Raw genomic sequence first — 23,894 nt, 5'->3', positions numbered from 1 at the left:
ATTTTTCCTTGATAACTGGCGTCTTTTTAGAAGAGTGGAATACCGGAGACAGTATGAAGTAATGGAGTCCTAGTCACCACTAGCAGAAGAAACAGGACCTTAAAAAAGAGTAAGGAAAAATAGAAAGACAAGGTAAAGCACCAAATCATGTCAACTTAGAAGTTTTGAACACTTATGTATGCACTGATTGCAAAGTACTATCCAATTTTTGAATTCACTCAAAAAAGGAGGGGACCCAATCTCTTCTTGTCCCGTGAGCTGAATGTCTTGTCACATCCCTTGTGTTTTGTGGCAGAAGCTACAGCAGACACAAAATGCAGACATACATGTAGAGTGATCCAGCTGTTAAGCAGTTATCAGACGGGTGTTGCTGTGTTTATATGTTCTTCTAAAATCAACACTAAGCTGTGACTGGTGCTACCCTCTCCACTTAGAGTGTGTGTTGATCCCACAGCTCTGTAAGTCATCTTGCTTGCCCTTGCGCTTTTTCTGCTCACAACAGTTTTGGTTTAGAAAAAAATGCTGCACATCTATTTCTTTTTTGTTTTTAAATTTGAAAATTTGGATACTATCAAACCTAAAAATCTGAACCAGAATCTTTATTGTCATTGTACACAAGTACAACGAAATTTTGCACAGTTCCATTCAGTGCAATTATTATTACCTCTGCCAAGGAGGTTATGTGATCGGCAGGGTTTGTTTGTTGGCAACATAACCCAAAAAGTTATGGATAGATTCTGATGAAATTTTCAGGGAATGTCAGAAATGGCAAAAGGAAGAACTGATTTGATTTTGGGACTGATCCAGATCATCGTCTGGATCTAGGAATTTTAAAGGACTCTTCACTATTGGGAGATAGGGCTAATGGCGGAGGTCTGCGCTCTCTGAGTGCTTTTCTAGTTTATTATTGCAACTGCTCTGGGATATGTGCTGTTTTTCAGTCTGTTAGTTTTGGCTCTTATTGTCCTGAACCGTCTTCCTCAGGATAGCAGTTGTTACAGGTGACAATAACACAGTTATAAAAATAACTGATATTGTATCATATGATGCACACGGCTGGAAGGAAATAAAACATTTTGCCAGCATTACACTATACCATATAACTACCTCTAAAGAGGAAAAATTATTACCTCTGTAGGAACTCCTGAGTGGATCCCAATGCTGGTCAATGCATAGCATGAGCTGCCTTGAAGCCTAGCAAGAGGCTCCTGGGAGGATGATAAAAGTAGAAAAGAATTACAAGCAAATCATCCATTACCATCCAAATGAGTCTTTAAAGTGTTTCTGAGATCCACTTACTACAAAAACAATACATGGGGCAGGCTTTCCACTGGTACCCCATCTGGCAAGAATGTTTCAACAAGGCAAAAGAGGTTGTCTTCTTTTTTGTCGAAACAGGAGAGAAGCCCTTTATGTCCTCTGAGCAGCCCTCCAACTGTCCTCTCTGAATCTTGAGCTTTGTGGCATCCTGCAAAAATCAAGTGAGCTATTAAATCTTTAGTGCCATGACACTGACGTGCACATATCCCCATTGTGCATTTAGGAGGTGCTGGAGCCAACAGGTAGTGCCCAGGACCACCACAGTCCACCACCACACTATCCCCTTATTCCTGGGGCCGCTACTGCAAATGTGAATATGGGCGAAACTTCCGTGCCAAACGGAAGTAGGCTACATTAAATACATGTATTCTAGTACAGCAACTAACTATAGATGCTAACAAAGAACGACAGTTGTTTCAATAGGAATTCTTCTGGAATTAGTAAATATTTATATTTTTGTTATCACATGTTCACATTGTTTGTATTATAAGCTGTAGATAAGTAAATAAGGTGGATACCACATTATTCCTGGGGTCTACTGTAGCTATGAATGGAAGTGGAACTTCCAGTACAGTAACAATAATAGCAAAACATGATTTTTCCAAAGGATTACTAAAGTGATTTAGTGTCAACAGTGGTTGTTCTGAAATAAATAAATATTTGCTGTAATAAATACTGCTTCATTTTTGTTAAATCAATGAGCTGAAATGTTTTAATCATATTTTCTGTAATGCTCAGTACCTGTTGCTATGTTCATGGTACTAATATTATGACAAAGTTAAATATGTCTCTCACAACATGCTGTCCACTGTCTAAATGCATCGGGGATGTGATTCTTTTAGTATTAATTTATCATTAATTCTTAATACAAAACTTGACATTTACCAAACTGAAGAGCTGGCAACTTGAGTCATGGATAATTTTATAAATATAATTCCCATATTTAAGAGGGATTAGTTTGTAAAATGAGAATTTCAGCAACTCCACAAACTAGAAATGTATCTTTTTATACCGATATAAAGCTACTAAAGTTAGCTAAATATGCCCTTGTAGGTTATCTAAAGTAATGTCATCAATTTGAACTCTCCAGTAGAGGCTAGAGAAATAATAATAATATTATCCCGTCTGAGGTGAAGCAGTCTAACTTTATGTAGTTTAGTATTAAAATTGCTTTAATAGTCACGTTTAGCATCTCGTTTCTATGCAAAGTCCCATTTAGATAGAACGGAGCGGAAGTTGCGCCCATATTCATGGAGGGGTAGGAATAAGCTGGAAAGCCTACCTCAGGGGACTCTGAACACAGATATGAATATGACTCTGAAGGGGAAAAATCCTTCACCTTAGGTCGTTCTGAAGCAGCAGTGCTGCGGGACTCTCACTTTTTGGCTAGGGGACATCACTTTCCTCACTGTCACTCCCATCTCATCTGGAAAACTCCGTCCTTTTTCTTTCCCTCTTCCCAGTGTTCCCAGTATCCAACCGCCCATTTTTTGTGCATTTTTCAAAAGTCTGAAGTGGGCGGAGTTAGCTCTGAGCTTGGGGTTCACTTATGGTCCCCAACACAGCAAGTGTTAAACGTTCTCCACGCTAAAATGACAGCAAAAAATACAAATCAGACAGCAATGTTGGCTGGTCTAGAATTGAAACAAAATGCCTCCTGACCCATTTAACTTCTACCTATAAACACGTGGTGTTACTGAATGAAAAGAACTCAAGAAATATTTGACACTACGACAAAAGAAGTTCTACATACCTTACCAATAGCTCGTAGGCTGATGCTCCGGGTGACGTCGAATTAATACACGCCAATGTCCTGCTTTGTATTCCATCTTCGTTTGCAGCTCGTTCTACGAGCAGACAGCAACTTTATGAAATATTTCCGCGCACACGAGACCACAGAAGACACGAAAACGCTGTAGTTTACCAGGCAGCCGTTGGCGGTTTGATTTTCCAACGAACCACACACGCATGCGTATAAGGGCCTTCTTTCCCCGCGCCTGCGCGAAACCGTATTCGCGCATGGCAATTGACTGCAACTACAGTGCGCAAACGCATTTGGAGAAAGCAGCACTGTTAGTGTACATGGAGGGAGGTGCCTGGAAACTGTTCACTCTGGAGCTCGTTTCCAAATTGTTCCATTTTTAAACACCCAAATCGCTGTTCTAGTACAGACAGAATAGAAATCGTTCCTGTGTAGACAGGGTTGAATGGCGACGGGAAACAGTTTTTCAATTAAGAATTTTATCCCTTAGAAATCAATTTGATAGACTATATGCACAGTTCCCATTCATTTTTAAAACTGATTATGGAGGGTTTCTTGTCATTCTATTTGCATTCATGTTTAAGTTGTTTAACCAGTAAAAATAACTATTGTATTTATATAATGTATATACTATATATTCAACTGTATTATATACATATTATATATACAGTATGTATCTCTCTCTCTCTCTCTTTATGTATATATAAAATAGTTCTTTCCAATTACCTTGTTATATTTCCTATCGGTAATATGTGTCATCCAATTTCAGTTCTGAAAGATTGACTGAAACATTAAAGTACATCAATGTATTTTGTGTTAGATGCATTAAAGGAAGTGGAATGGCTTTACAAATGCAATGGCATTCTTTGTGAGAGCAATTAACATCATTCTTTTCCAATAAATCAGTTAAACTAAAATAATTGACCACTTTCATCCATCAAATTAAGAACAAACAAAATGATTTTTGGTACCATTCTTGGTTTCAATAAGGTTTTCATATTAACTGTAACTGTCCGCTTATTTCACAAGGCAGCATCATGTGGTGTAGCACTGAGAAACAAATGTGGACATAACAACAAATTGGTGCTTGTTCACAGGTTTTGCAGGTTGACAGGTTTTACTGTATTTTCTACAGAACTTTCCTGATCATGCAGTATTTTTAACCTCTTGTCCATGATAAAATTACGGTATGTGATAGCAATTTATTTCACAGATTATTACTTTGAATTTAAATGTACATGAGAGAAAAGTCTGTAATTTTAACAAAATACTACTGTAATTTTTAGAGTAATTGCCCGTCTTGAAGATTACAGTATTTTTCCTTTATTTTCACAATCTTCTTTCGTTTAAACGGTACAATTTTGTAATTATTACGTACTTTAATTGTAAAAATTTATGTTTCATACCGTTGCTTGATTTACAGCAATTCTGTGTATTTTATACAGTAATATATGTTTATTTGTTTTACGGTCTTTTACTGTTGCTATTTGACAGTCTTTTGCCGTATTTTCTACGGACATTTTTTACAGTGCAGGGTTCTCATGTTCTAATAGAAAGAGATGTCAGAGGTGGGAACTGCACTTAAAAGAGCATCCAAGCAGTTTGAGGTTTTGTGCCTTGCTCAAGGAACTTTAGCAGTACTCAAGAAGAGAACTGACACCTATCCAGCTACCTTTGTCTGACCAGAAAATGAACCAGTGGCCCTTAGGATCCCAAACGTAGCCCTTATTGCTTCTGCTGCCGTGGGGCACATGAACAGGGCGCACATTACCGGGGATTTTAGACTCTTTTTAGGGGAACTAAAGGATCTCTTAATTTTATCTCAGCACCCCTGAAATAACAGTTACAGGGGTGCATATCCCATCAGTTTTTTTTGTTTTGTCTTGGTTTGAATATTATCTTATGATGTTTTTGGTTCATTTATGTCTAATGATGCTGTTGGGTTAATATCTTGGTCCAGTTGTCGTTCATGTTCTCTTTCTGCTTGGGTTCGGCTGGTGTTGGTGTCATGGTTCTATTGTCTTTAATTTTTTTTGTTCCGTTGCTGTGTTCTTCTGTGTGTCTCTGCACATGTCAAAGCACTTTGTAAACCCTTTTTTTTAAAGGTGCTATACAAATAAAGGGATTATAATCCTGAATTCATGTGACATATACTGGTTATGGTTAATCCATAAATCCTGATAAGACCTGCACTAATGCTCAGACACAGACGCAGACACGAAAGAGAGCAGTGAGTTGAAGTATTCAGTAGAGGACCAACCATTACAATGTACAGACATGATTAATTATATGTAATACATGTCTGAGCATCACCTAAAGATGTTAGCCCTACCTCATTCAGGTGGTTTAGCCCTCTGGCTCGCCTGTAAATGTTAGATATGACTTGTTACAACAAGCATCCTGTCTAACATTAACAAGGAGAGCTCAGAAATGCATGAACATGACTGTGAGGGAGCGGAATAGCAATTTTTAGACTACTGTATCACAGGTAAATGGTAGCAAACACAAAATTATGAATGAAATTGCAGCATGTGTCAGGATGATGAGAAAATATCTCCCTTTCTTACGGCAGAAAACCCAGAGGAAGGTAGGGTATTTGGTGAGATTAAATTAAGTAAAAAATTATTTTACTTTACAAAAATCTTACAATAGTGGAGGAAAAAGGACCCAGGTAATTTACTTTAAATAGTGATTTAACAAGGTGTAGAACTGCATTGTCAAACGTAAAATTCCTGCATTCAAAACTTTGTTAACATAATAGTTGCTGATGCTGACTTTAAAAACATCTCAACAACAGCAATAATTTCTTTTTATTTTGAATGTTAAAAAAAAATGTTGATGAAAAAGTAAACAAAATGTATGAAAAATTGAATTGAACAATTTTGCAAAAATATCTACAACTTCATGGAGAAATTTGTGTCCAGGAAGAATTTCTTGTTATTTGGCTAAACAAGTAGTAAAGCGGGGGAATGAACACTTAGAACTCTGAATGTCACAGTCTCTGCTGAACCTCTCTAAAGATCTGGTCCTAAAATCGATATCGGTGCATGTTTTTTTTTCCAGGACTGTTTGGAAATCTGACGCTTTCAGATCTCAGATAATGAAGAAACAAAGACTTAAAAAGCACCACACTTTTTAAATCCCACAATTGCATTTACAGAGGCATCAGTGGCCAATGATGGTGAGGATAATGCCTTGGTCTAGGGCTGGGAAATAAATCGATTTAATCAATAAATCAGGGCTTTGGTAAATTGAGACTTTGAAAATTGAAAATTGAGATTTTCCCTTTAAATACAAATAAGGAAATAATGATCATTTTTCTGATTGTCGTGTTACTTGAATAGATCATGGAGAAAAGTCACCATTACTGTCAGTTTGTTTCTATAACAGATAACATCTTTCAGAGCCTGAGTGTTAAAGTAAATAATCCCCCATAGTGCAATTTTTAGACAAGTTTACAGCTAATGCTTAAACCTGTAGAGTAAATTCAGTTTACGTTTGTCATACTATAGATAAAATTACAGTCAACCTATTTGAGTAGTTTATTTTTCATTTTTAATAATGTCAATCGAAATCGAAAAATTGGGTTTAGTGTGAAAAATCTGAGATTCAATTTTTAAATCCAGCCCTACCTTGGTCCATGGGCCAAACACTTGTTTTTATGGTTAATACAAAGCAAAAGACACCATCTGATTTGCTTATCTTAGCACAAGCTGGAAACATGAAAACCAGCTTTGTCAAAAGGTTACTCTATCACTCACAAAGCTAACAGTGATTCTGAAAATTAGTAGATTAGTTTTAAACTATGCATCTATTTATTCAATGCAAACAGAATGAGAGTTGCAGTTTTACAGTTGGCAATTCAAAGTCATTGTTTTGACAGGAAGTTACTTTGTCATTTTTACTATTTTGTTCCTTTACTCACTCGTTAGAATTAAATGGCTACAAGGCAAATGAGCAAGCAGTGGAAACCTTCTCATCAACTCTCATGAACCAAGTAAGTCAGTAACGTCACTCTCAAAATGTCACCATACTCTTTTAAATACAACAGCATTAGAACGGAAGAAGATTGGTTGTGAGATTTTTATCCTGCTCTGACCTGTTTTCTTTTCCCTTTTCCATGAATTTCTGTAACTTGACTGAATCTTATTTATCAGTGTCCTATTATTGATACATAAACATACATATATTTATGAGTCGTGATATTCAGACTTAAGCAAACAGTCCAGGTCTTATCAAATCTATTGCATCTATTTGAATAATATACAAATATCTTAGCAAGTGGAAGCCATTTATCTACAAAACATCACACTCCAGCTGGCACTGCATGCTCAAGGACATTGGGACATCAAGCACAGAACAAATGCATCATTCGGTATATCATAGAAACATTAAATGGCACATCTTTTCTTGTGCAGATAAGACAATATATCTTCATGTACATTTGTTGGTTTTAAAATGAAACGACTTAAAGTCAGGGGACACCTTAATAATCTCTATTTGTGAACTCTTGCAAATCAGACTGGGAACTAAATTTAGAATCACTGGAGTAGCCTATTCACAATCAGTGAGGAAGATTTTTGCAAGCCTCAAAAGCTGATTCTGCTTTCACTAGTGACACCAGAGACACAGCCAGGCTTATTTGATGTAATATTTAGTGTTTGAAAAAGCCCTATGCACTTCGCTAGTGGCATCAACACTGTGGAAAAGCCTTGATTCATTTGGAAGTCAGGCACGTGGGACGCGTGGCATATGCCTTCAGCAATACAGACCTCACATTACTCTTTGAATTAACCCAGTTACATTCTATATCATACACACATACTCAGCAGAGCTGCATTACATCAAGCTTAAGTGCACCTTATCAAAACCTGTCACCAAAACACAGCCAAAGGAAACAGCATCGTCATAGTTAATGTGCTGATAGTCATGTCATCAAGCACCTACAGCCTTATTCAGCATTATTTTTGTTTCTTGATGTTTATGTAAGAGCTGAAAAAATCGACAGTATTAAAGGACACATAAAATGTCAAAATGTCATGATTTTGATGAGGTTAGAGTGACCATGAAAGCTCAAGTCAAGTGGCCTTTTATTATTCAAGAATATCCATTTATCCTGAAAGGTCACAAAGGTCTCGAGGCAGATCCAGTTAAGATTGCTAAGGTGTGCATTAGGTCCTTTACTGTAACATTCGTCACACCTACCAGCAATTTACAATCACCAACTGACCTATCACTGTTGGAGACAACTCTCAAAAAACACACCGGCAAAGGGAGTGCCTTTGCCGGTGTTAACTGGCTATACAAAATAAAACAATACAATACTCAATATGTGGCCCAAAATAACAATGACATCACATAACAGGGATTCTGCAACACCTTATATACTGCAAGACAATCATGATAAATCACAGTATCAGATAAAAGCCCTTAAAAGGTGGGGTTCCAGGTTCATTTATCTTTTTTACTGCAATTTGGAGCTAGTTTTGTAACTTCTTTTCAGTGATGTAAGACTGTATCTCACCTTCTTCCTCTTTTAATTTTATCCCACTGCCTACCTCTTTGGCAAATTAACTCCTATTCACATAACACATGGGCTGTATTCAACAACAGAAAAGACTCTTGGCTGACTAAAATTACTTAAATAATTGATTCAGAGCCCACCAGCAAGCACGTAATCACAACACTTATACTACTTAGAACTACTTAGAATTATATAGCCAAGAAAAATCTTTTAATAACAATGACAATTAACAGGACCTACTTGGTTTAGCACGCTGTATAATTTCTGAACATAAACTCTCCTCAGCATGTATTGTACATTTACTGAGGTAAACTGTAAACAAATCTGCAGGAAAAGTCATTCCATGAAACATTAGTCCTCTCTCCTGCTCTCTTTATGTCCATGACAGAAGAGTTTGTGACAGAAGAACACACAACATGACAGCACCTTCCTGCATGAGTGTTCGTGTTTTTCAAGATCCTTCCAGCATAACCGATGTAAAGCAATTAGAAAAAAACATTTTATTTCTGTGCATCACTGTTTTGTTTGTGACTACATACACTCACTATCTTTTGGCTTCTTGATTGCACATTGCTGCCCACTCCCTCACACCTGCTGCTCTCTCTCTATCTGCAATTGTTCAACCAATGAGACCAGGGATGTGCCGATCCTGATCACATGTATTGGATCAGGGCCAATACTGAGCATTTTTAATTGATCGGCAATGGGCAATTTGATTTTAAAACATTTTCTCTTCTGAATGGGTCACTACTTTAGGGACACAAAAGTAGCTTCATATTTATTTCCTTTTTTTGCCTTTTAAAATGGCTAGCACAGTGGTAAACAGCACAAAACTTGGGCATTTTGATCGTGCTTCTCAATACAGAAATCACATGTCCCCCATATGGAGTTCTTCTCTGTGATGTGACATTAACTGCAAACAATCGATATATTGTAATAATGTATTTCCTAAATTTATCTTTTTTTTTCCAGCCCTACATGGCACAGCTAAATTTGATCCAACACCAAAAGCCTTTTTAAAGTGACGGGACAAACACTGACCAGAACAGCACCATGCTGCCCCCCTATTATTTCTAATCCCCAAATCCACATCCTTTGACAGCAGGTACAAATAACAGCCTATTTATATCAATAAGGTTAAGCCACAGAAAAATGTACAGTTCAGTGTGCAACAGTGCAACAAATAATCTCCTCTCAAGAGAATGACGGTAAAATTAGGCTTGATTGTTGAGTTATCCATATTTGACTTTTTGTAAAGGAAAAGGCACAATAACACCAACCTGTGAGCCAGCTCCAAATTGAAAATTAATTTGACACAAAGACTACTCCCCATTGAATGTCTGGTAGCAGGAAGGAAATAATCAGAGGATCTATTCACACAGAAATGTATCTGACGGTGCAGTTATGAATCAAATGGGGCTCTGAGTGGACTGTCATTAAATCAGCAGTGCTCAACTCTGACTGATAGCACTGCATCCTGAAGTGATTTACATATTAATACAGGTTGATCTGCTCTTCAATTCCTGCTCACACTGCAACAATTTCCCATTTAATGTCACCCTTTCCTGCTCACATTTGCAGTGCAAAGTCAAGTGGCTGACAGAATTTTGAGAATATTTCATGTCCTTGGCCTATTGCTTCTAGATTAATGACTTGCTCTCTGGAAACTCGAAACAGGCTACATTAAAAGAAGCAGTATTTTACCTGCATACGTTAAAGGATTAAAAACTTTTAAATCCAAACATCTGAAAGAAATATGAGATTTCCTGGAGTTCACTCTAGTCTTTTCTAATTAGACAGATTAAGATCAGAATACAAGATAATTTTACTCCGCACATATTTTTTACAATACTAATTATAGTCTTAATAGGGATGGGGATCATTGTTTTTATTGATACTAATGTGCTTAAAGATATCCATTTGGGATGTTTAACATTGGATTTTTGCTAATATCCAATATGCCAATATTTACAAATTCTTTTTATCCAATAGTGATTTAATATCAGGCAACATTTTCATATACAGTCATGGACGAAAGTATTGGCACCCCTGGAATTTTTCCGAAAAATACACCATTTCTCCCAAAAATTGTTGCAATTACAAATGTTTTTGGTATACAGGTTTATTTCCTTTATGTGCATTGGAGCAACACAAAAAAAGGGTGGTTTACATTGAAGCATATTCAAGTGTTAGAATGGCTCAGTCAAAGTCCAGACCTAAATCCCATTGAGAATCTGTGGCGAGACTTGAAAATTGCTGTTCACAGACACTCTCCGTCAAATCTGACAGAGCTTGAGCTATTTTGTAAAGAGGAATGGACTAAAATTTCAGTCTCTACAGTCATGGATGAAAGTGTTGGCACTCCTGGAATTTTTCCAGAAAATACACCATTTCTCCCTGAAATTGTTGCAGTTACAACTGTCTGTGGTATATACATGTTTATTGCCTTTATGTGCATTGGAGCAACACAAAAAAACGGAAGAAAAAAGACAAAATTGACATAATTTTACACAAAACTGGCATGATTCGACCTGTGACGTAACATCCCATACTGGTCCCACAAGAATTAGTAGCAGTATCAATAAGCTCAAACGTTATTTAGGTTTTGGATTCTAAAAAATGCGCAACTTGGTTCTTATGGAATTGGATTTCAATCTCCATCCCTACTTTCAAGTCAGTGCTTATATAATACTTATTATTTTCCAAACAGATCTGAGCACCGTTTTTTTTTTTTTTTTTTTTTTTCTTTGTGAATCCAAAAACATTACAGAAGGACAACAAAGTCTGGCTCAACTTCAGATCCTGCTGATGCAGGATTTTAAGATTTAAAGAACCCAACAAAGATAAGAAGAAGAACATATGCTGCATCTTTTTTCAGGCCATCAAAGTACAGCAGATTGTTAACGTGAGTTATGCCTACTGGCTTCAACATGTTACAGACTGTGCTTGTTAGTGTACAGCAATCTCCATATTGGCAGGGAGTCAGTCTGAGCTCTTCTACAGGCCTTATTTTACCTACACTCATTATATGCACCCTAAAAATAAACTGTATATGAAAACGCAGAACAGAGGATATGATCCTAAAATGCTATAGGTATACCAGAAACTGGCTTATTCTTAGATTATATGAATTAATTGGATATGTTACAAACTGGAGGGAGGGGCCAAAAATACTAGGCTGAGGTTTAATAGTGGCATAATTCAACTTGTTGGGTGGATTTGGTTTTGGTTTTATGAATGATTCAGGATTTGAGTGTATAGCCATGTGTTGTGAGTAGTGGTGTAAAGATAATCTGTTATGGATCGGTTAACCGATCTTGACGTCAGCGGCCCTAGTGCATCGGTCCACTGACGTCCTCGATTGGTAAAAATGCATGACAAACCGGTCTTTGGACTGGTTTTAACATTAGAGGCTGGTTCATTCAGGCTCTGCTGCTTGTTTTCATAGCCTGTTCCGGCATGCTCTGGCTCAGCATCTGTAATCTCACACGACCCACGGTAACCTTTTACCTTTAAATGAGAGTTCCGTTCGCTGTAGGTGCTCACTAGGTAGCAGGATGTATTTCATCGGTCATCGCCTAAACATCTTTCAGTTTGAGGACAACATTTTGAGGACAGATGAGACTAAGGTAGAGCTTTTTGGAAGCACATCATTCTACTGTTTACAGAAAATGGAATGAGGCCTGCAAAGAAAAGAACACAGTACCTACAGTCAAACATGATGGCAGTTCAAGGATGTTTTGGGGTTATTTTGCTGCCAAGGAATCATGAAATCTGAAGACTATCAAAAAATTTTGGGCCGCGATGTAGGGCCTAGTGTCGGAAAGCTGGGTCTGCATCAGAGGTCATGGGTGTTCCAGCAGGACAATGATTCCAAACAAACCTCAAGAAACACCAAGAAATGGTTGAAGACAAAGCGCTGCAGAGTTCTGAAGTGCCCAGCAATGAGTCCGGATCTAAATCCCATTGAACACCTATGGAGAGATCTCAAAATTGCTGTTGCAAGAAGCACCCTTCAAATCTGAGAGACCTGGAGCAGTTTGCAAAAGAAAGTGGTCCAAAAATCCAGTTGAGAGGTGTAAGAAGCTTGTTGATGGTTATAGGAAGTGATTGGTTTCAGTTATTTTTTCCAAGGGTGTGCAACCAAATATTAAGTTGAGGGTGCCAATAATTTTGTCCAGCCCATTTTTTTGAGTTTTGTGTAAAATTGTGTAAATTCTGTCTTTTTTCTTCAGATTTTTTGTGTTGCTCAAATGCACATAAAGGCAATAAACACATGTATACCAAAAACATTTGAAATTGCAACAATTTCTGGGAGAAATGGTGTATTTTCTTAAAAAATTCCAGGAGTGCCAATACTTTTGTCCACGACTGAAGATGTGCAAAGTTGGTAGAGACGTACCCCAAAAGACTTTCGGCTGTAATTGCAACAAAAGGTGGCTCTACAAAGTATTGACTCCAGGGGGCTGAATACTTTTGCACACTACACTTTACAGATTTAATCTGTAAAACATTTTGAAAGCCGTGTTTAATTATCCTTTCACTTCACAATCATGCACCAATTTTTGTTGATCTATAACATGAAATCCCAATAAAATATATTCATATTTGTGGTTGTAACGTGAAGAAATGTGGAAAAGTTCAATACTTTTGCAAGCCACTGTGTAACAACTGATGGCAAAAATGACGGTGGTGTATCACAAGCAAGTAGCTTAAAACATGAATGAGGTACAGCAGCACAACAGTAGCTTGCAGTAGCAGCTATATAGAAGTCCTGGACATAACATCTAGCATTTCCACAGCAACAATAAACAAGTTCTGTCTTGCCATGGCAATCACCATGGTAAGAAATGTCCTATTACAGCTATAAAAATAAAGGATTTCTTCTTAAGAATTAAGATAGCAAAAACACATATATTAAGACAATCAATTTAGAATTTTTAGGGCCGATTATGGCAGCTAGTATTAACTGATACTTCAAACCAATATGTAGTCAATATGTAGTAAAGTGAAAAAAGCCATTAGTTTCAGTAATATTAATGTTAGATTAACAGCATTTTTGGATCTAAACCTCTCATCAAAAAGATAAGAAAACTATACTTCTTCATTAATAACTACTAAAGATAATTATGGCTATTACTTGTGTAACATCTAACAATTCAAAAAGTGCTTAGGGCAAGACACTGGCTGAGACTGTGGAAAGTGAAACCAGAGCCGGAGGATAAGATGCAACTCACTGCAGAGCCAAAGTATAGCAGTTTTTAATTAATAGTATCACCCATCTGTAAAATGAAACGACCATACAGATAATCTGCCAAATGCCAAATATCAGCCCTGATAATCTGCCAGGTCAATAGTTTCTCAACCACTCACATAAAAAGTCATTTTTTCAATTTATGTAGATACATCAGTTTGAAAATTCTACATATTGTACCTTTAAAGCTTACTTCAAACATATACTTAAGATGTTCAGCTAAAACACAACAGCTACCAAACAAGACATGACTACACTTGATCAGTTTGCACTATCTGTATGAGATAAGAGCTGTCCATCATGCTATGACAGTGAATAACACTGGAGCCAATTAAACCTAACAAGGAGATAACAAACACTCCTCTTTCAGCTGTCTAACCATCCAGTTTGTCAAACTATGAACTGCTTCCCAATTTCTTTGTGAATTATAGGAGACAAAGTTCATCACTACACCGATGACAACTCAAGATATTTTGGTATGACAGCTGCTTTATTTGAGAACGCTGAGTTTTGTGAGTTCTTCCAGCATTAAAAGAGACATCCCAAAAATGTACTTGGTGACAAATGAAAATGTGTCGGTGAGTTTTTGAAGCATCATGCAATTTCAACTGAAAACTGGAATAATTACTTCTTTCTGCTTAGTTGTCATAGAGAAGCTTTTTGAGACACTTTGAAACCCCTATATGACTACATGCTATTTTTATTTAATTTGGGAAATACAGCACAATCTAGGAACTAGATTTTCATTAAACTTGTGTGTTCCATGACCTGAAAATGAACCTCTTAAATTTTGGAATGTATTTGAATCCTGTAAGGAATAATATAAACCAAAAATATTCTCAGAGTTTTGAAAATATTCCCAGAAACATGGAGTGGATTATTGAATCACCAGCAGGCTATTAGTTTGCTCTGTCTGTATGCCTCTTTGAGGCTTTTGCAAGCACTTGACTCTCTTCCTGCTCACTTTCCTTTTTTGTTTAGTCAAGTACATTGAAATCATCTTATATAATGCACTTTAAAGATGAAGAGTAAAACATTTTCTGTGAGCCGATGTTTGTACATAAATCATAGTGATTTGGTAAAATAGAGCAACATGGAAATGATGGCTGGACAAAATAAACTAACCAAAAGGCATCCTGCTTCACTGGCTCAAGTCTGGAAACAGGATTACCGCCTCAGTATCACTGTCAATAAAGACAGATGGGCCTGTAGCTCCACGCGATGCAAGACCAAGATCCCATAATTCCATCCAGCAGAGCTCATGATTTGGATTGATTTTTATTTATTTGACAGCTATAAAACCACACAACATAAATAAAGTAAGCAGACATGAAGAATAATAACAGTTAAGCTTTGATGGCCTTCACAGTGTACTGTATAGATGTGGCCATGAAAGATGACATAACAGCAGTGCTTTGTCTCAAAGATACATCATCTGTAATGGATGTTTTTTTCTTCTGTTTTTTGGCCTATAAAGCTTCTTGATGATACTTTTTATAGTAACAACTAATTTATTAAGCAGTGTCAACCAGATTTATTTGTTTGGCCTCAAAGGTCAAAGGAAATTGCATTTATTTAATGTTTTCTATATTGATTTTTTCAGTGATTCATGTGATCAACAGCCAGAGACTTTAACGACTATAAAATGCTTTCTTGAAATTTAAATGAAATCTAAGACTCTGCAGTGCAGCCTGCTGAAATATCAGTATTCACTGTGGATTTGTAAAGATTTAATTATAACCGTACATCCAGATAGAAAGGCAGAGCTTGAAATGTGAGTGAATGGCAGGTAATGTCGGATTATCATAAATTACACACTGCAGTGTTTATTTTCACCCCTGTTTAAACCACGTTAATCAGATCAGTATGTGACTAATGGGTAAACAGTAGGGTAACAGCAAACACATGTTTTCATGTTTCATTTTAATCCTTTAAAGTTAGTCAATATTTTATCATTCATTAAAATGCTAAATAGATTATGATTTTAAAGGTACATTATGAGGAGTTTTAACATTGAAATGTCTAAACTAAGTATCTCATTGTTGGTGGTGGTGACTGCTCTGTCAGGGCCGCTGCTGTGAAAGGTGCCAAATGTTTCTCATGGCCTTGGAAACTCTGGATGTTATATCGGAGAACGCTACATAAGGAAATATGATCTACTACTGGACGCTGCAGCTCTGTTGTTGTATCTCATTCGTGTTTTGCCCTGCTTACTTGTGATGGGCCACAATTATTCTCTGCAATTAATAGGAGCAATACATCCGGGTACTTTGGCTAAACAATTCCAGGCCCTTCCCTTACATTCCATGTAAACCAATGGTGGCAAATTGAAAAGACTGGGTCTTCAGGGATTTGGAACCTAAAATGTGAAAACTATACAGTTTAATGGTTATTAGGAGCCCACGTCCAGTGGCCAGTGAGTATAAAATGAAAAGGATGAATTTTCTGAACAAGGATTGGCATCATAACATTAAATAGAGTTACAGTTATATGAGCTTCTGTTCAGATTTTCTCATTCAAAAAAGCCCCCACTTCGTGGCCAAAGGTGTCATAAACTGACATCATTTAACAGGGCAGTGGTTCCCAAATGGTGCCTTAGGACAAAGGACAACAATATGTTATTACTACAACTGTAAATCAACTAAAAAGACAGTCTCATGTGTTGAAGGGACTATTTTGCATGGATGCAAGTGTCATGTGCCTACAAATTTTGGCTGACCCTACATTTGCCTTGTGCATTAAACATTTGAAAACGACTGACCAAGAGCAAATTTGATGCTCAACTGTTTCTGTAATGTTTTTTTTTAAGTAGCTTTATGTGCTTCATATTTTCATATTTCAATGAAATATCACACAGAAGACTTGCAGATAATGTAAAGGAATCCTGTCCTGACTCAGGCAGCAGCTTCACACCTGAAAATTACCCTTGAAAAAAGGCGAAGAAAGCCGAGTCAGATCAGTTTCTCTTCTGCTATTGTCAGAAGTCCCACCCCTTCTTGATTTTGATTGGCAAGTGAGGGAGAAGTGACACTGACTTTTTCCAAAAGTTAAACAGTTTTCAACTGAAATCACATTGAGCGTGGTGACAAAATCATCTGATGCTGAGAGAGCTTGTTCCGCCCAGGATGCTGAGCACTCAGAACGCTGGACTATATGGGTTTTGAATTAAAAATATGTGCTGCCAGTGCTAAAAAAGACAGCTATGGACACAGGCCCTTAATCAAAGTTAGATCTACAATTATCTTACATCATGTCATCATCTTACAATTCCCTGGTTAAGGGCAGTGGCTCTTAACTGGACTGTTGGCTGCCACTCCCACTGACGGCCTCTTTAAATGTAAACTGTACTGTGTATTTTATTGTATATTCTTATTCTGTGTTTCATTGTATTTTATATACTTATTTATTATGTGAGCTATTGGATACCCGAATTTCCCCGAGGGGATAAATGAAGTATCTATCTATCTATCTATCTATCTATCTATCTATCTATCTATCTATCTATCTATCTATCTATCTCAGATTTAAGGCCTCTCACTCATATGAGACTTTTTTAAAGACTTTTTATGGCCTTAAATTTCAAAAGTACAATTTAAGATTTTTCAAGGATCCACAGGAGCCTTGCATAGTGAAAGGGTGAAGAATCTATAAACAGGCAAGTAATCTACGGGGCTTTTCCATTACATGGCGCAGCTTGGCTTGACTCAGCACAGCCGCCCAGCGCAGCAGGGGATTTGCTTTCCCACCCTAACCGAGCTACCCATTTGAGGGCGCGTCTAGAGCTGATGACGCAGTGTTTTGAGCCCTGCTCAGTCTCTCTACACTGTCTGAGCTGAATGACTTTACAACGTTTTAAAGCAAAAATAAAACTGTGGACCGACAGTGCTGCAAGCTCTTCTCTCTCTCCCCCGTCTCTCTCTCCCTCACCCTCTCTCTCCCGTCTCTCTCTCCCTCACTCTCTCTCTCTCTCTCTCTATCCACAATTAGTAAAAAAACAGTAATTTACGCTTATCATCAAATGTGATAATTTTCCTGCATATTAGTTCAAGAACAGTCTCCTTATTATTGATTTGTGGTCTCAGAAGACGAACACAATCATATTTTTGGATTGGGCAGTGAGAACAGCATGCTTTTCTAGCGCCTAAATAAAAGACTGACTCCGTCATAGGCAAAATGTTTTGAACATCTCCAGCATTTTATTTTTTTAAATGTCTAGAATTTATTTGTATATAAGAGGGGGAAAGGGGTAAAACTTTTGTTATTAGTAGGTGCAGAAAAAGTTGTAATTCTGGATCTGCGCCTAGTTCTTCCTGATCTCACTCATCAGTGTGAGAAGTCATGCGCAACTATCGGACCGTAGTATGCACAAAAACCTGGAGTTTTGGGCTTGTGTCACAAACATTTAGGTCATACAGTGAATGTTGACACCGCTGTAGAAGAGTTATGGACAGCTGGAGCAGAGTCAAGGATAAAACGTATGTCCCCGTCTCCCTGTGGGGTGAAAATTGATCATGGAGGGGTTATCAGTAGCAGAGGAGGTAAACCCCTGCACAGCAAATCGGACCCCGCGAAGTGCTTCGACGTCAGAAAGGCATGCTTGAAGGTGGGGCTGGTCTGCTTTGAGCTCGGCTCGGCTTGGCACAGCAAAACTGATGATGGAAATGCAAATCAGCACAGCTTGGTTTGGCTCAGCGCGGCCAAAAGCTGTAGTGGAAATGCCCCACTAGTTTCTGTTGTCACAGAACAACTGCTGGCTTAAAGTCAGTAGAACTCACATGTGTGGACGTCCGACATTTTATCATTTTACTCTAGTTTGCACCAAAAGCCACTGAGCTTTTCATAAACACTCCTTTGTCCTTTGAGGATAAAAAAAAAAACAGTAATTTATCATTTATTGTTTGAAGCACATAACACACCACAATAAAGTTTAATCGAATTATCACAGCTGTTTTCTAATCCTCAGTGTCAGGGCTTGGTTCCCCCCAAATGGGGGCTTGGTCAATCTAAAGTGCCAGAAGTGACATTGGATAGCTCTTACCAATTTTCTCTGCATTCTGTCACCCCAGCTCCCCCTGTCAGTTGTGTGTAACTACACCTTCTAACCCTCACAGCACTGGAGCCCCACAAGACAGTTCCAAGTCATGTTAGTCAATACTTTTTAAGTCAGAGTAAAGCACAAATTATATACCGCATTATCAATCTAATGATCAAAAATAGGAATCTTGGGATTATTCTTAGCTGAAAACAGTTTATTTACTTTATAATATAATCATTTTAAAGTCATAAAACTAGTAACTCCTCATATCTCCCAGCTCAAATGCTCACATTGCTATTCTCAAACTGTGAAACATTAATTTTTAAAAACACACAATAGCTTATGACCTGGCTTAGTCCTTGCATGTGTGGAGATAACAGTGTACAATAACAGGTAAGATGCAATACAGTGTCTAATGTATTATATCTGATGAGAAATTTTACGGGCAATATGGCAAGTGAAAAAGGATTGCGCCCCTCCCCACTAAACACCATCACCACTACTCTCATATTCATGTACCACATCTGTCTAACCAGATCTTGGGATGTGTTCACTCTGCCGTGGCTCTCTATATGAATTATAAACCAGCTTACACATAACACAAAATATTCCTGCATTATGGGCTGAATTTACCAACATTAAAACCTCATTCTGCTTCATTTTGACTTCATTAATTCTGGTGAAATTTGGGATTAGGATCACAAAAGCACCTTAAGTCTACCCTTTTCAAACTGGAGGTGTAAAATAATTGTAGAATATTAGCATGTAACTCATAAGCATTCTTAAATATTACACTTGAACAAAGTTAATGAGCTAAAGTCATACTTACTTTAATTATCTCAATCTGAAAACACATGTAATATAAAACCACAGCAACTGCAGCAGCATATGAGCACACAGAGTATGCATTTAAAAGCTTGCATATGTAATGAACTGTGGAGTACCACTGGGAAATTCAGAGTACACATGAATGAAGCCACTCAAGCATCTGTAACATGTGGTTATGTTAACCTTTGCCTTATGAGTATTGAACAGATGTGGTGAAGATGTCAATCACCTTAATCATACATGCCTTCATTTCTATAATTAGTGAAGTGCATGATGGTCAGTCAAATGCAATATTCTTACATAATCAGGTTATTTTTAGTATCAATCTCAAGGGCACATAAAAAATTCATAAACACACAAAAAGAAGTGCAGATGTGCCTTGCACTCATGGATCCATTCTGTGGTTTAGTGGTTATGTTTGGCTTTTTAGAGATATCTGACCAAACTACAGGAGCATGGTGAATACCATCAAGTAGGTACGGACAGGTTTAACAGGTGAGAAAACTGTATCTACTAAACAACTTGTTTGGTTAAATGCCAGTTTAAATTGTAAACCAAGGTGCATACATTTTAGCTGGAAATAGAAGGTAGTGGGGTTAATTAGCTCTTAAGTATAACTTAAATTTTTCAGCATCTCCAATTAACAAAGCAATTTTATTATTAAACAACTGCAAAGTTTATAATACATGAAATGTGGCAAGCACTATTCAAAATGTATAACTGAAATTCAGGTGGCAACCAACCCAGGCCCTACCAGTCTATATTTTAAGCTTATGCAGCAGTCTTTTTATCGACTGAGCTTTTTTGGCATGGCTACTGACTATCAGCAGCTTAGTTATTAGAAACGTCTATTATTCCTATATGCTGTGTGTATGTGTGAGTTTAAAAGGGATCCTCTTCCTAAATTAGAAGCATATTTGCGAGTATATCCAAATACTTCCTGGAAAATACTTTCTTTAACGAACACAGTCGTCGTTTATATAATTTTAAGATATTCTAATGAACAAGAACTCGGAAATGAAGCTAAATTATATTACATAGAGGACACTTTTGCAAACTAACTTTGATTTCGGCACAAAAACACAAATGTGTTTTGATTAGACATTTTAACCGTTTGTCCAATATCCCGTTAGCTTCATTAGCTTTGACCTTATGCAGGTTTTTGATGGAGTAAAGCTAGCTAGTCAAACTTTAACCAGGTGCAACAAAACCCACTAAGTCTTCATTAAACTACAGGCAATGACCTCTACTTTAAAAACACAATAACTCAATAACAAAGCAAAAACTGAGAAACTATGAGTTCACTTACATTTGACGGCTCCTGAATTTGACAGTTAAAACTGCGTCACGGACGTTGAGGATTTCAACTATCACGTTGTAGTGTTTGTCGTCGTCAGAAACGAGGGATAAGCTCCAGTAGGTATCATTTCATTAAAAAAAAAGCTATATCAGGTAAAACTAAACTGTTAACTCTGCCATACTTCATCATTACCTATCGAAGGAAAGTTTTAATAGATAAAAAATTAGCTTCAGGTGGCCGTGTTGACAAGTTAAGGCACAGGATACTTCCTGTTGACCATATTTGGAAGTTTTTTTCTCAGGCTCAGGCCGACCAACAGCCGCATACAAAATGTTACTTCTTTGACTTTTGAGTGGCTTCATGCGTTTTTTTGTTTTTTTGTTTTTTTGGTTGTTTTTTTCATTTAATGTTTTTTTTTCTTTGTGCGTCTTTTATGAATATAATTATTATAATAATACTTTTCTTGTTAGTGTTGCAGTGTTGTTTTTGGCAGCTATTTTGAATTCTTAGTTTTTGTGTTTATATTAAAATGACATTTAGTTTAATCTTATTATACTGATTTTTAAACTTTATTGTTTTAGTGTGGATTAAGTTAATGAAAACTACAAAACACTGAAGTCCAGTTTTTGTTAATAAAAATTCCTTTAATTTTAGTCTTTATGTTTTTTTAAGACTGTTATTTTCTTGTACTTATTTAACCATTTTGTAGTGTTGATATTAAATGTAAAATACTCATTTTCATGCACTATCAGTACTTTATATATTTTAAAATATATATTAAAAATACCAACATACCTTATATGCAAAATGGAGAAATATAAATTTGATTTTGGATTTTGATTGCAAAAAAAGAATGACATTTTAGTGTTGTTTTTGTCTTCTTGATGAAAACTAAACTTACTTTCAGTAAGAGTTTAAGTCAGCAAATATCTTTTTTTGCTAGTTTAAGTTCCATCACTGTCATGGAATAAAGGTAGTCAACAAACATTTTTAGTTATAATTTTAGTCAACAAAAATCACACTGTTGTTGTTGTTGTTGTTGTTGTGGAAGATCTATATGACTTCATAACTTATAGGCCAGATCTTATATAGGCTTAAGTGTAGATGCAGCCAACTGATATCGGTGTAGTCATGTCAAACGCAGCTGTGTGAGTGGTGTATTTGTGATCCTTATTTCTGTGAATAGGTATTCTATTGTATTTATTAGAGCTGGAGGCATCCAAAGAATTAACTGTGATTTCCTATTGCTTTATTGTAACAGACTATCTGCATATAGAGTTATTAATGATTTTTTTTGTCAAAGGATTTTTATGATAATATGAGCTCAAGCTTCCAAAAACAAAGCATGAATATATAAAAGCAAAATGTCAATAGAATTTAAAGTTTTTTTGTTTATTTTTTAATCTTATTAAGATTTTTTTATATATATAACGACATCGGAATGTCAGCATTTCAGGACTATTGTTTTATGTGAGTGCATGTGCAAATACAGTATGAGTGTGTATATGTCTCTGACTATGAGCTCAGCCTCCCTCTGAGCCTTGTGTGTCACTTTTAATGTGTGATGGTGGTTGATCGCTTCATGAGATAAACTCACCAGGCAGAGTCATTTTTTGCCCCTCGCCACACACGCACACTCATATCGCCAACCCAAACAAATCCCTTGAAATCTGGAAGAGAAACAGACACTCGGTAGCAGCTGCAAAACAGGATGCCCTTGAGAACAGGACACCCCACCCAACGCGGCCTGAATAAACATGTCTGTCAGAGGGCAGAGGGGTGGAGCACGGAGCCAGCACTGGACACAGAGCACTGACAAGCAGAGGGGTCCACAGAGCTGAGCTAAAGTTCAACATGTCTGAAGTGACACGCATCTGCCCTCATTGTATCAACAAAACAGCTACATGCTCCAGACATACTATAAAGAATGGGCCTGGATATATGACCGTGATAACCTTTGGGCTGGGGTTTATGAAGGCATCTTGAATTCAGTCCAAAAAACATCTTTATAGGTAAAATATCTGGCACTTTTTAGATCACTTCTGGACCAAATAGCTTTAGTTATAGGTTTAACTGTAGGTAATGAAACCAAACAAAATAGTTCAGCATTATCTACTTCAACACTTCCACTATTATCGTCAATGGTAAATTATGACATCAACTAAACCCATGTCTATTAAGATAGACAAAGCAACAGCCACCTAGCAGTGAAGCCAAAATATGTAAAGCTCCCCCTGCTTTCCAGCTGCTATACCCAATCTTGCTCGTGTTAACAGATTGGATGTGGGTGGAACTATAAAGCAAAGTTGCACATATTTTTTTGGCCAAAAAGGGAATCTGTAGTGATTTTTATCGAAGTGTTGATTTTTCTGAGTAGCTTTGTTTTACTTTTTAATAACTTGCTAAAGTGACTGCATATTAAATTAATGTAAGATTTACATCAAATAAATTAAACTCCTTGCAGCAGCCTCAACCATTTGCTAGTAGAGGAAGAAAGATGGGAAAAACATGATGCAAAATAACTATACAATCGCTGAACTTCCACTAAACTCAGGTGACCACTCCATACTGACGGATGAATCTGTTCTGTGGTTGCCTGCACTGGCCAGGGGAATCTTTATCATATTATTGGAACGTTAATGACAGCTTCAATTAGCAAAAAAGGCATCAATTTTGCGGTTCCACCATCCAGCTCCTTAGAGTGTCTTGGTACCAAAGATATGCCAGCACCCTTTGCAGGTTTATTTTCACTTCCCACTGATAGAAGAGAATGCATGTGCCCTATCAATACTGAATGACACACCCATAATTCAAGTTCAAATTATTTAACCTATTTTGTGATATGAGCAGACACAACAACTAAAGTAAATT

General features: G+C 37.0%; 1 protein-coding gene across 8 annotated transcripts in view; it reads right to left on the bottom strand.

The window, feature by feature from the left end:
• Positions 1-23,894, bottom strand: part of anks1ab (ankyrin repeat and sterile alpha motif domain containing 1Ab) — a 100,262-nt gene that overhangs the window by 71,240 nt on the left and 5,128 nt on the right. For 2 of the 8 annotated variants that reach the window (XM_041782631.1, XM_041782633.1), the window contains exon 1: positions 21,033-21,258. The exons of the other annotated variants lie outside the window; for them this stretch is intronic. The gene's annotated coding sequence lies outside the window, so the exon portion shown is untranslated. Of the gene's footprint in view, positions 1-21,032; positions 21,259-23,894 lie in introns of those variants that run through there. 8 annotated transcript variants of the gene reach the window in all.

This window comes from Cheilinus undulatus, linkage group 3 (assembly GCF_018320785.1).
Source record: "Cheilinus undulatus linkage group 3, ASM1832078v1, whole genome shotgun sequence".
Classification (NCBI taxonomy): Eukaryota; Metazoa; Chordata; class Actinopteri; order Labriformes; family Labridae; genus Cheilinus; species Cheilinus undulatus.
The sequence above is the reverse complement of the archived record's forward strand: the minus strand, read 5'-3'. Positions and strand labels throughout refer to the sequence as shown.